Source organism: Thalassophryne amazonica, chromosome 3 (assembly GCF_902500255.1).
Source record: "Thalassophryne amazonica chromosome 3, fThaAma1.1, whole genome shotgun sequence".
Lineage (NCBI taxonomy): Eukaryota > Metazoa > Chordata > Actinopteri > Batrachoidiformes > Batrachoididae > Thalassophryne > Thalassophryne amazonica.
In genome coordinates, this window is record NC_047105.1 from 60,022,792 (window position 1) to 60,036,071 (window position 13,280).

The window sequence follows — 13,280 nt, forward strand, 5'->3', positions numbered from 1 at the left end:
CATTATCACCCGGATAGTGGTGCATTACTGTTATAACTGTGCTTGATCCTTTTTTAAAGAGAAATACTGGATTTACATTTTAAGTGCCAAATCTTACTTGCAAACTATATGATGATCATAAGCAAACGTGCCATAAGAATTAATAAGAAATAAGTAGTTTCTATAAAGAAAGACAGAAAGGTGGGGTTACAAATTTTAACATAACATCAGAATCCAACTTTACATGGATAAGTACAAATAAAATGAAAAAAAAATTGTACCTTCGTCCTTGTTCACATCAACACAACAGCCACTTGGAGTGAGATAAATTGTAAGAATGGTATTGTTGTGCTCTGATAATCACAGCAACTGTGTTTTTATGCTGCTACATGTAGATATTATTATTAGCCGATGTAAAGTACAGGTCAAAATAGAAATTAAGTGTTTGAATGTACCCGATGTCAGCTCTTTTGCCATATTGTTAGCTAATAGAAGTGGCATTGATGTGTTGTTTGCGTGCATTCTAATAGATCAGACATTAGACAGTGATTCATTTAAGCAATTTTGGAATTTCAAAAAGATCATTTTAATTAACAAATTAGCTGTTTAGTAGAAGAAGGAACAGAAGCACAACCTAAATAATACTGTAACCACAAGCCCATTTTTTTATTCAGTAGGTCAATAGTGAGATGAGTATGAGACTCAAATTCTCAACTTCTGATGACTTTTTGTTGTTGTTGTTCTTTTTTTTTTTTTTTGCTTCTGTGTCACAAGAGAACAGCAGTTAAACTGATATAAGGTGGGGGTGTGTATTATTACGCTGTAATAATGCGGTTTAATTTCATTTTTGACCCAAGTGAAAAAATGATCCCCAAATTTGCTATGAATACAATATAGATTGTAATATCCCAGAGTTACCCTTTAAGTAAAAGTTGAAAGTTTCTTAACATTTGCCCATTTTAAATTTTGTGACCTTTTTTTTTTTTTTCCACAAATGACTTGATAACACCTTGTTTGCTAACATACCACTCAGAAATTCTTTGCAATTCTGTTCTTCACTTGCCATGTCCCTGTTGGACAGTGATAGACATCAACAGCCTTTTCTGTTTATTTGTCCTTGATTCCATTCAATGGATTTGGTGCTGCAGCTTCACCGCAGTCAGACTTGGCACATGGGTTCACACACCAGGGTGCCATGACAACACTGACTAATTTCCATATTGATTAGGTCATAAGGTCAAAGAGTGCATTCAGTGGTGTGAATCATTATGATTCCTGCTGGCAGCAGCAGAGGCTGGAATGATTACGTACTTGAAGAACTCGAGTAATTTGTGTTTAATAAAAAATCCTCATAGCATAAAATTTGACGTAATTAGGAACACGAGCAATGCATGAGAATATGCACTGATGTAGTAACAGCTGTGTTGGCGTGTTTTCACTGTAGCATTAAAATGGGTCCGATCATCTATTGAATCTTTTCAAACTTTTTTTATCTGTTGTCTATGCTTCCTTTAAAAATGTATATTTTGCCATATGTGGCATAGGTTCGAAGCTAACTAATGCTAAGGCCCTCGCCACATACATGTAAACTGTATATTATTTATTTATAACAGCAATTGGCATAATACTTGATTCTGAAAGTATCTGATGGTTGTAGCCCTGCCAGCAACATCATCAATAATGATGAAACCAATATCCAGCATTGGAAGATAAACTGCTAACATTGGTTAGCAGGCTAACTAATTAGTGTGTCAGATGTAATATTCTGAACATCTTAAAAACTTACCTGCAAATATCAGTATCACTCAGATTAGTTGCTAAATGATGTCAGGTTATGTTTCTTTCCTTCAGAACACCCCAAACCCCTGTCCTTGTTTCTTCTTCTTTTGGTTTATTTTCAATTAATTATTAAAATTATTATTTAATTATTTAAAAATTTAAATCCATTATTTAAAGGCTATTAAATGAATCACTCCATATATATATATATTTACGATTGGGGCTATGAAAATATACTTACTGTGGTCATGTTATAATTTTATAGCGAATTTCTGGGCAGTTAAAACTTTATTATCAATAATGATTATTATCAGAGAATCTGGCAGGTTTTTAGGCCTGACTGGGCAGAATCATGTCAATAATCTGCTAACATGATTTTTGATGTATCTTAAAAACACCTTTTTCTTCTTTAAATGGTAAAACATAAACTTGCCAGGATTTAACTGTGAAAGCAGAGTTTTCTTGCACATTAATGTTTAGCGCTTAGATATTAAGAATGTAGTGGATATCAAAAGCTTCAGAATTCAATCAGTGAAATGATAAAAATCTTAAGATTTATAATGTTTTGTCACTGGTTTGAAAATTTCAGTAATTTAAAATTGGCCATTCTAATTTCTTCTATACATAGAAGCCATACATTAATCAAAAAATATATATTTTTTGAATTTCCTAGATATTGTAGTCTTCATCTGATATGAAATTTATTTTCTAAATGAGGAGGCCAGCTTTTAGATAAATACTCACATCCAATATGTGACTGTATTTGCAAAGATGTCATGAGACATCACAATGATGTTTATAGTTTGCAGTAATAAGTAAATTCTTGTTTTGTCAGTCAAAATCAAGTTTCTAACCAATGTTGTGAACTGTGAAATTTAAATAGTAGTCCATGGAGCAGCGGGCTTAATGTATTTAAGATATTTTTGTAGAACATCATTTATGGTTCCACTTTTATGGTACAGATTTAATTATGGAAGGTAAAATACATTATATTATATTCTAATAGCCTGTTTCCATGATTTGTCAGATCCTGTGTTTGGTTAAATTCACGTTGACAGGGCTGTATTCTACATGACCATTTGGAGTAAGTGAATTAAATTGTGTTTGCTGTATTAAGTTCCACTTATCAGTGGCACTGTGTCATACATCAGTAATTCATTTCTCATGTTATTGTTACATGTTTTATTGTCATTTAAAAAAATTCTGTTGTAAAAATGTGTTAATTATAGCTGTTTTTGTTATAACACAGTAACCTCATCACCACCAGTGCAAACTTAAACCGTGTCAATATTATCACATTTACTGTTTACCAGTTACAGTTTAGTGAGAGAATGGGTTGTAGGTCGCTTGCTACATTTTCTTCTTGTCACATTTATTATTTATTTTGAAGATGTTTGTCATGTTTGTTTGGTTGCATGTGGTGTGGCATGCAGGGGAGGGGCCATTATTTGAGACAGTCTTATCAATAAATTCCTCATAATGAATTTATTGATCGGATTGTTTTTCACTGCATTTACTGTACAAACATAAAACATACCTTAATGTTCATCTAAGGGAAGTTTTCAGTGTGCCTTTCATATTCAAGCTGAAAACCCATTTTCACTTCTGTATATGAGGGCTGCCTGTGGCTTGTTTCTTTTCTTTGGGGTGGGTGGAGGGCATATTTGTAGTTTAAAGAGGCTTTAAGTGGTCATTATAGTTTAGTACTCCACATTACTTGAAATTGTATTTGGCTTTTATGAAGAGTGCCAACTGCTCTGTGATGCACTCTCCTGTATTTGATAATTATGTTTATTAAGATTTAGAAAGGAAAAACCTACACAATGCAAACAACACATATTCTTAATCTGTTTAGTGGTTTAGAAATTTGATTTAAGAGAAGGTTTTGGGTGTGATCTGAATGACATTAATCATGAGTTCATTGTCATCATAACATCATATGGTGCACTGCAGCAGTTCTCTTTATAGTGCTGATGAATGTGAAAATAAAGTGAATTTAAGATTTCTGGTGCAGTTTTCCATTTTAAAACTACCTTTTGGAATGTACTGAAGATGGTAAGGGTGGTATAGTTTGCGCCAACAAAACTAATCGTTGCTGCAATAGTGTCTCCCACTGGATATTGGTGGGATTGCCCAGTGAAGTGAAAAACGTCTGGCTGCACCTCTTGCAGATTTTGTTTAATAGGGTTAGGATTTTACACACCTTTTCATCAAGCTAAGATCTGAAAGTCAAACAGATATGAACATTTGTAGCCCATAAACTTTATCTTTAAGCAGTTTTAATTTTTTTTTTCTGCCTGTTTTTTTTCCAAATGTGAAAGAGCCCTGTGTGTAGAACATATGAAGGTCGTGATCCCTCATATGTAAGACAAAAAGGAATATTGTGTCATAAATAGTGGAAAACTCCTCTTCAGACCAGGTTTTTGGTCATCTGCAGTGCAATTGCTTTTTGCTGCCTCATGATGGTAATGCACTATCACTGCATATGCCTGCACGTCATTGTTGAGACCAGCATATCCATGGTTGCACAGATGGGTGTAGGTACATTTTCATATTATACAACAAGGGCACTGGGTGTGATCAGGGTAAAACCCACCTTTTTGCATAGAAGCTAGCAGTGATACTCACATTGGGTGGAAGATTGGGCCCAAAATATAGATTTCTACAATATCTCACCAAAGTCTTAAATGAGCCAATTTAGACTTAAATTTTGCTTACAGAGGAGAATGCTACCAAACAGCAAACCTGGAAAACGGCATGTTAGTCCATGGGTCATGCAGGTTTTTGGTACCACTGAAGTTGACCAAACTACACAAAATGTATGATAGCCATCCCAAGGTGGTAGCTGTAGCCAAGTAGGGGTCAATGAAGAATACACAGAGGTCAAAAGGTAAAATGCTCCAATCATGTTGAAAACTATATCGCATTATTTCTCTGATCATAACAATTCCAAAAAGGTATAGTTTGGACCATCTGTGATGGAATGTTCTGGAGTTACGGGGTATAAACAACAAAAATGATGACAAAGGTCAATTTCAGTTATCATTCAAATTATTGTATGGGATGATAGGGTTTTAATAAGGAATAGTTTGCACCTTCTGTCAAGCTTAGTTATCACGTTACAGGGTAACATATACCACCTATCATTGAATTCAATGGACGTCGACCTTGTTTGAGCTTTACTTTGGAGACCAAACATTCAGCATAATCAAAACTATTCCATAAGGATATGATTCCTTCTTTATGTTCTCTAATGCCATATACCAACACAGTGCAGAGTAGCTATCTAAACTCTGTAAGTGAGATAGAGTATCTCGTCAATAGTTTTACATCCTCATTGAAGACAACTTTGGATGCTGTAGCTCCTCTGAAAAAGAGAGCTTTAAATCAGAAGTGCCTGACTCCGTGGTATAACTCACAAACTCGTAGCTTAAAGCAGATAACCCGTAAGTTGGAGAGGAAATGGCGTCTCACTAATTTAGAAGATCTTCACTTAGCCTGGAAAAGAGTCTGTTGCTCTATAAAAAAGCCCCGTAAAGCTAGGACATCTTTCTACTCATCACTAATTGAAGAAATAAGAACAACCCCAGGTTTCTTTTCAGCACTGTAGCCAGGCTGACAAAGAGTCAGAGCTCTATTGAGCTGAGTATTCCATTAACTTTAACTAGTAATGACTTCATGACTTTCTTTGCTAACAAAATTTTAACTATAAGAGAAAAATTACTCATAACCATCCCAAGGACGTATCGTTATCTTTGGCTGCTTTCAGTGATGCCGGTATTTGGTTAGACTCTTTCTCTCCGATTGTTCTGTCTGAGTTATTTTCATTAGTTACTTCATCCAAACCATCAACATGTTTATTAGACCCATTCCTACCAGGCTGCTCAAGGAAGCCCTACCATTATTTAATGCTCGATCTTAAATATGATCAATCTATCTTTGTTAGTTGGCTATGTACCACAGTCTTTTAAGGTGGCAGTAATTAAACCATTACTTAAAAAGCCATCACTTGACCCAGCTATCTTAGCTAATTATAGGCCAATCTCCAACCTTCCTTTTCTCTCAAAAATTCTTGAAAGGGTAGTTGTAAAACAGCTAACTGATCATCTGCAGAGGAATGGTCTATTTGAAGAGTTTCAGTCAGGTTTTAGAATTCATCATAGCACAGAAACAGCATTAGTGAAGGTTACAAATGATCTTCTTATGGCCTCGACAGTGGACTCATCTCTGTGCTTGTTCTGTTAGACCTCAGTGCTGCTTTTGATACTGTTGACCATAAAATTTTTACAGAGATTAGAGCATGCCATAGGTATTAAAGGCACTGCGCTGCGGTGGTTTGAATCATATTGTCTAATAGATTACAATTTGTTCATGTAAATGGGGAATCTTCTTCACAGACTAAAGTTAATTATGGAGTTCCACAAGGTTCTGTGCTAGGACCAATTTTATCACTTTATACATGTTTCCCTTAGGCAGTATTATTAGACGGTATTGCTTAAATTTTCATTGTTACGCAGATGATACCCAGCTTTATCTATCCATGAAGCCAGAGGACACACACCAATTAGCTAAACTGCAGGATTGTCTTACAGACATAAAGACATGGATGACCTCTAATTTCCTGCTTTTAAACTCAGATAAAACTGAAGTTATTGTACTTGGCCCCACAATCTTAGAAACATGGTGTCTAACCAGATCTGCTTTTTGCATTTACGCAATATCTCTAAATCAGAAAGGTCTTGTCTCAGAGTGTTGTGCAGAGAGTAAGAAAATTTCTGTGCACATCATGAATGAAGCCCACCATAGTCAAACACAGCACATTTGGTCTTAGACAAAACATGGAGAAGCACATGTGCAAACTTTGAAGTTCACGTTGTATTCAGCGGAAACTGACAACCAGTATTTCCTACTTGGATCTAGGAAAACACATTCTCATATACTCTGCTCTAAACTAAGTCAACTAACTCGGTGTAGTTGAACATTTTAATGATGGCAACAAATGATGAGCATCGTGATCAGGTTTATTTAATCCATTTGGTCAGTGCATTATTTAATTTAATATTATTTACTTTAATTATATCAAATAAGTTAATTAAATTATTGAGAAATTATTTGCTCTTAATATACTGTGCCTTTAGTTAAAACTGTGTTTTTATATTTTCTTGGACAAGTGGGCCTTCATCATTTGTGCATATGCATGGTCTGAGGAGTTTGAAATTTATCTATAGAGTATGAACAACTTAGGTTTAGATAAGGACACATTGATGAATCCCAGATTTGTGTGTAAAACGGTGCATATGTTTAAGCACAGATTGTGTGTGCACACTGTTTGGGAATGGGGCTCAGTATGTACTTTAGTATCAAACATTGGTTTCGCACATGCTGTCTAACTGTTACTGTGCTACATACTAGAAGTAAATGAGAGACTAGTAGGGACACAATTCAGACATACTACACCGCTGCCATTTTACCTGCTCTTTGATGTTTACAGTTGCCACATACAGTGGGGTAAAAAAGTATTTAGTCAGACCCTGATTGTGCAAGTTCTCCTACTTAGAAAGGTGAGAGAGGTCTGTAATTTTCATCATAGGTACACTTGAGAGACAAACTAAGAAAAAAAAATCCAGGAAATTACATTGCAGGATTTTTAAATAATTTATTTGTAAATGGTGGAAAATAAGTATTTGGTCACTCACAAACAAGCAAGATTTCTGGCTCTCACAGACCTGTAACTTCTTTATGAAGCTCTTCGGTCCTCCACCTGTTACCTGTATTAATGGCATCTGTTGGAACTCGTTATCTGTATAAAAGACACCTATCCACAGCCTCAAACAGTCAGACTCCAAACTCAACCATGGCCAATACCAAAGAGCTGTTGAAGGACACCAGGAAGAAAATTGTAGATGTGCACCAGGCTGGGAAGAGTGAATCTACAATAGTCAAGCAGGTTGGTGTGAATAAATCAACTGTGGGAGCAATTGTAAGAAAATGTAAGACATACAAGACCATTGATAATCGTCGATCTGGGGCTCCACTCAAGATCTCATCCCATGGGGTCAAAATGATCATGAGAACGGTGAACAAAATCCCAGAACTACACGGAGGGACCTGATGAATGACCTGCAGAGAGCCCGGACCAAAGTATCAAAGGCTACACACTACGCAGAGAAGCTCAAATCCTGCAGTGCCAGGCATCCCCCTGTTTAAGCCAGTACATGTCCAGGCCCGTCTGAAGTTTGCCAGAGAGCATGTGGATGATCCAGAAGAGGATTGGGAGAATATCATGTGGTCAGATGAAACCAAAATAGAACTCTTGGGTAAAAAACTCAACTCGTTGTGTTTGGAGGAAGAAGAATGCTGAGTTGCATCCCAAGAACACCATACCTATGAAGCATGGGGGTGGAAACATCATGCTTTGGAGCTGTCTTTCTGCAAAGGGGACAGGGCGACTGATCTGTGTTAAGGTAACAATGAACGGGGCCATGTATCATGAGATTTTAAGCCAAAACCTTCTTCCTTCAGTGATAAGCATTGAAGATGCAACATAGCTGGGTCTTCCAGCATGACAGTGATCCCAAACACCACTGGCAATGGAGTGGCTCCGTAGAAGCATTTCAAGGTCCTTGAGTGGCCAAGCCAGTCTCCAGATGTCAACCCCATAGAAAATTTGTTGAGGGAGTTGAAAGTCTGTGTTGCTCAGTGACAGCCCCAAAACATCACTGCTCTAGAGGAGATCTGCATGGAGGAATGGGCCAAAATACCAGCTACAGTGTGTGCAAACCTGGTGAAGACTTACAGGAAACGTTTGACCTCTGTCATTGCTAACAAAGATTATGTTACAAAGTATTGAGTTGAACTTTTGTTATTGACCAAATACTTATTTTCCACCATAATTTACAAATAAATTCTTTAAAAAATCCTACAATGTGATTTCCTGGATTCTTTTCTCATTTTGTCTCTCATAGTTGAAGTGTACCTACGTTGAAAATTACAGACCTCTGTCATCTGTCTAAGTAGGAGAACTTGCACAATCAGGGACTGACTAAATACTTTTTTACCCCACTGTATACGCACACCCACATATGATGTTAAAATTTCTATTTTGCCACAGTCGACTTCAGGATGTTTCACTATTTTCATGTATGTCCACTATCTTCTTGGGAAGTTATTTGGTTATCAGGCTGTAGCTACATCATGGGATGGCATAGTGTAGTCTGTTGGCACACTATGGAGGTCACAGATCATCCAGGTTACTTCTGAATGCATACTGTCTCTACCCCCACCAGCAAATACTTTTAACAGCAATAAAATTAGCTGTAATTATGCAGTATACCAAGAAAAAAAAGAGGGTATTTTGTAATAGATTTCAGACGGGTAAATGTAGTCAGTTTAAAAAAAATAAATTTAAATGGACTACACTTATATATAATTTCCAGAAGAAAAAAAATTACATTTGTCATGAAAGTAGAAAGAGTGATGCATTAAGTTAGACAACAGACACTGTAAATTAAGTTCACACAAAGAATCAAAGGCACATTTTCTTATCCAGACTCTGTTGTCATAACATTACAATACAGAGCCGCTGAGCCAAAAGTGGAAATTACACCCTCGGGTAAGGGGCGCAACATGTGCACAGTTAATTGTGAATTGTTGTTTCCACTTTGGTCAAGTGTGTCCTGTGAGTCAAACCACAGAGAGATTGTGGGTGTGTTGTAATGATCATAGGTAGATCAGTGGGCGGGTCTCCCCATGACGTCAACAGTTTGGATGCAAACCTTAGCGAAATATGTCTTAGAACTCCATATTTGAATGAATTAATTTGTTCAGGCCAAAATGATGCTTATAGCAGCAGAGTTTGTGTGTTAAAATAAATAAATATATAAATAGGTATGGTGCATCCGTAAAGTATTCACAGCGCTTCACTTTTCCCACATTTTATTATGTCACAGCCTTATTCCAAAATGGACTGCATTCATTTTGTCCCTTAAAATCCTCCTCCAACACCCCATAATGACAACATGAAAAAGTTTAACATTTAATAATAAATTAAAATTGATTAAAAATAAAAACTAAGAAATCACGTTGGCATAAGTATTCACACCCTTTGCTCAATACTTAGTTGATGCACCTTTGGCAGCATTTACAGCCTCAAGTCTTCTTGAATGTGATGCCACAAGTTTGGTGCACCTATCTTTGGGCAGTTTTGTCCATTCCTCTTTGCAGCACCTCTCAAGCTCCATCAGGTTGGATGGGGAGTGTCGGTGCACAGCAATTTTCAGATTTATCCAGAGTAGGATTGAAACAATTAGTCGAGTAACTCAAATAATTTGATTACAAAAAAATGTTTGGGGCAAATTCTGTGCCTCGAAGCTCTGTTTAACATTGTAGTACATATGTCAGGCTTGTGTGTGGCGCTGTAACGTCCCCAGAAAAAAACAGAAGAAGACTAGAGCATGTGCATAAGCCGTGTAAGAGCTAATCAATGTAGCACCAAAAGCTACAATTTTCCAACACCACACACAGAGTAAAATAAAGCCTTTAAAGAGAAAGACGGTCCACGCTGATCATCTGAAATAGACTTACTGCGCATTTACAGCAAAGCAGTGTGTTTGTCTGTTTTTAAAAACACACCGTTTGGTCCGCAGGCTGCTCTCTGCTCTACATGGGGAGTGGCTATTTGCCCGGCTGCTGCCTCTCTCTGCCCGGTGTGAGGGGCTCAGCACTCCCCTCACACCAGGCGAGTCACAGCTCTGTCCCCAGCCACACTGACAAACAGTCTCTGAAAGAAGATCCTCTCAGCAGAAGTCCACTCTTTCATCTGTGTTTTGTTCAGACTCGCACGAGTATTTCGCTTTTTAATTTTGGCTTTTTTGGGCAACACACAACGCTTCACAAACATTTTAACTTAAATAATAAAATAATAATAAAAAAACTGACTGCGAGGCTTGCATGTTCAAGCTCCAGCTGAAATGCATCTGCTGAGAAAGAGGGATTAAAAAAGTAAATATTCATGCAGAGACCCAGTCCACCAACCTTAAAAAAAAAAAAAAAAAAAAAAAAAAAAACACTTAAAAATGGTTAAATTTTACAAGTTGGGGAAAAACAAAAAACAGAAAGCCACATCAACAAAATGTCAAGACTTTGGCCCGACTTTGGCTGAGTTCCTGACACCGAGAAAGATCCAAAATTTGTAAAGACGTGAAAAAATAAATAAATACCCAGGAAAAAAGAAAGGGAAACACTAAATTTGACAATCTGTGTGATGGCGCAGCGACATTGTGCCATTGCTTAGAGAGAGCTCTGGACTGTTGATGTTTAAAAATGCAAAAGTACTTTTTATCAGATTACTCGATTAATCGCCAGAATAAATGGTAAAATAAATGGACTGCATTTATATAGCGCTTTTCCATCTGCATCAGACGCTCAAAGCGCTTTACAATTATGCCTCACATTCACCCCGATGTCAGGGTGCTGCCATACAAGGCGCTCACTACACACTGGGAGCAGTAGGGGATTAAAGACCTTGCCCAAGTGCCCTTAGTGATTTTCCAGTCAGGCGGAGATTTTGAGCCCAGGATCTTCTGGTCTCAAGCCCAACACCTTAACCACTAGACCATCACCTCCCCTAACCTAGAATAATTGATAGAATACTTGATTACTAAAATAATTGATAACTTTAGCCCTACTCCAGAGATTTTCAGTGAGATTTGGGTCTGGGCTCTTGGTAAGGTTAGATCTTACTTGTGTGAAGCGCCTTGAGGCAACTTTGTTGTGATTTGGTGCCATATAAATGAATTGAAATTGGCTGGGCCACTCAAGGACATTCACAGAGTTGTCCTGAATTCACTCTTGATTTCTTGGCTGTGTTGCTTAGGGTCATTGTCCTGCTGAAAGATGAACCGTCACACCAGTCTGAGGTCAAGAGCGCTCTGGAGCAGGTTTTCATCCAGGATGTCTCTGTACATTGCTGCACTTATCTTTCCCTCAATCTGACTAGTCTCCCAGTTCCTGCTGCTGAAAACATCCCCACAGCATGATGCTGCCACCACCATGGTTCACTGTAGTGATGTGTCTGGTTTCCTCCAAACATGACACCTGGTATTCACGCCAAGAGTTCAATCTTTGTCTCATCACACCAGAGGATTTGTTTCTCATGGTCTGAGAGTCCTTCAGGTGCCTTTTGGGAAACTCCAGATGGGCTGCCATGTGCCTTTTACTAAGGAGTGACTTCCATCTGGCCACTCTACCATACAGGTCTGATTGGTGGATTGATGCAGAGGTAGTTGTCCTCCTGGAAAGTTCTCCTCTCTCCAGAGGAATGCTGGAGCTCTGACAGAGTGACCATCAGGTTCTTGGTCACCTTCCTGACTAAGGTAAACTTCAGGCGGGCTGCCATGTGCCTTTTACTAAGCAGTGTCTTCCGTCTGGCCACTCTACCATACAAGCCTGATTGGTGGATGGGATCTCCACAGAGGAATGCTGGAGCTCTGACAGAGTGACCATCTGGTTCTTGGTCATCTCCCTGACTAAGGCTCTTCTCCCACAATCGCTCAGTTTAGATGGGCAGCCAGCTCTAGGAAGAGTCCTGGTGGATCCAAATTTCTTCCATTTATGGATGATGGAGGCCACTGGCTCATTGGGACCTTCAAAGCAGCAGAAATGTTTCTGTAACCTTCCCCAGATTTTGCCTCAAGGCAATGCGTGTCAGAGGTCTACAGACAATTCCTTTGACTTCATGCTTGGTTTGTGCTCTGACGTGCACTGTCACTGTGGGACCTTATATGTAGACAGGTATGTGGCTTTACAAATCATGTCCAGTCAACTGAATTTAACCCAGGTGGTCTCCAATTAAGCTATAGAAAAATCTCAAGGATGATCAGTGGCAAAAGCTGTGAATACTTTTGCGCACGTGATTTCTTTTTTTATATATATAAATAAATTTGCAAAAAAAAAAAAAAAAAAAAAATGTTTTTCGCCTTGAGATTATGGGGTATTATGTTGTGGAATTTTGAGGGAAAAAATTAATTACATCTATTTTGGAATAAGGCTATAACATAATAAATAAATAAATGTATAAATAAATAACACAAGCCTTCGCACTTGTCCTTTGATAAATGATTAATGGGTTGTCAAAGAGTTTTTTTTTTTCCTGTTGTTGGACTGATTGGAAAGTGAGTATTATTTTGCACTTGGTGATTATCAGGATATGAAGATAGTTGCTGATATATTAAATGTCTGGGTTATTATATCCTGCGAACAAAACCTGAAGGGAAATGGGCAGAGAGGATCATCATGCATTACGTTGATGAATCATGTATGCTCAACTCCTTCTTCTCCTGGTGTGTGGTGTGTGTGTGTGTGTGTGGGTGTGGTGTGTGTGTGTGTGTGTGTGGTGTGTGTGTGTGTGTGTGTTGTGTGTGTGGTGTGTGTGTGTGTGTGTGTGTGTGTTTTCATACATAGGATGACCAGATTGTTAATTCAGTTTCATCACAAATGATTTACTATCACTGGTTCATATAATA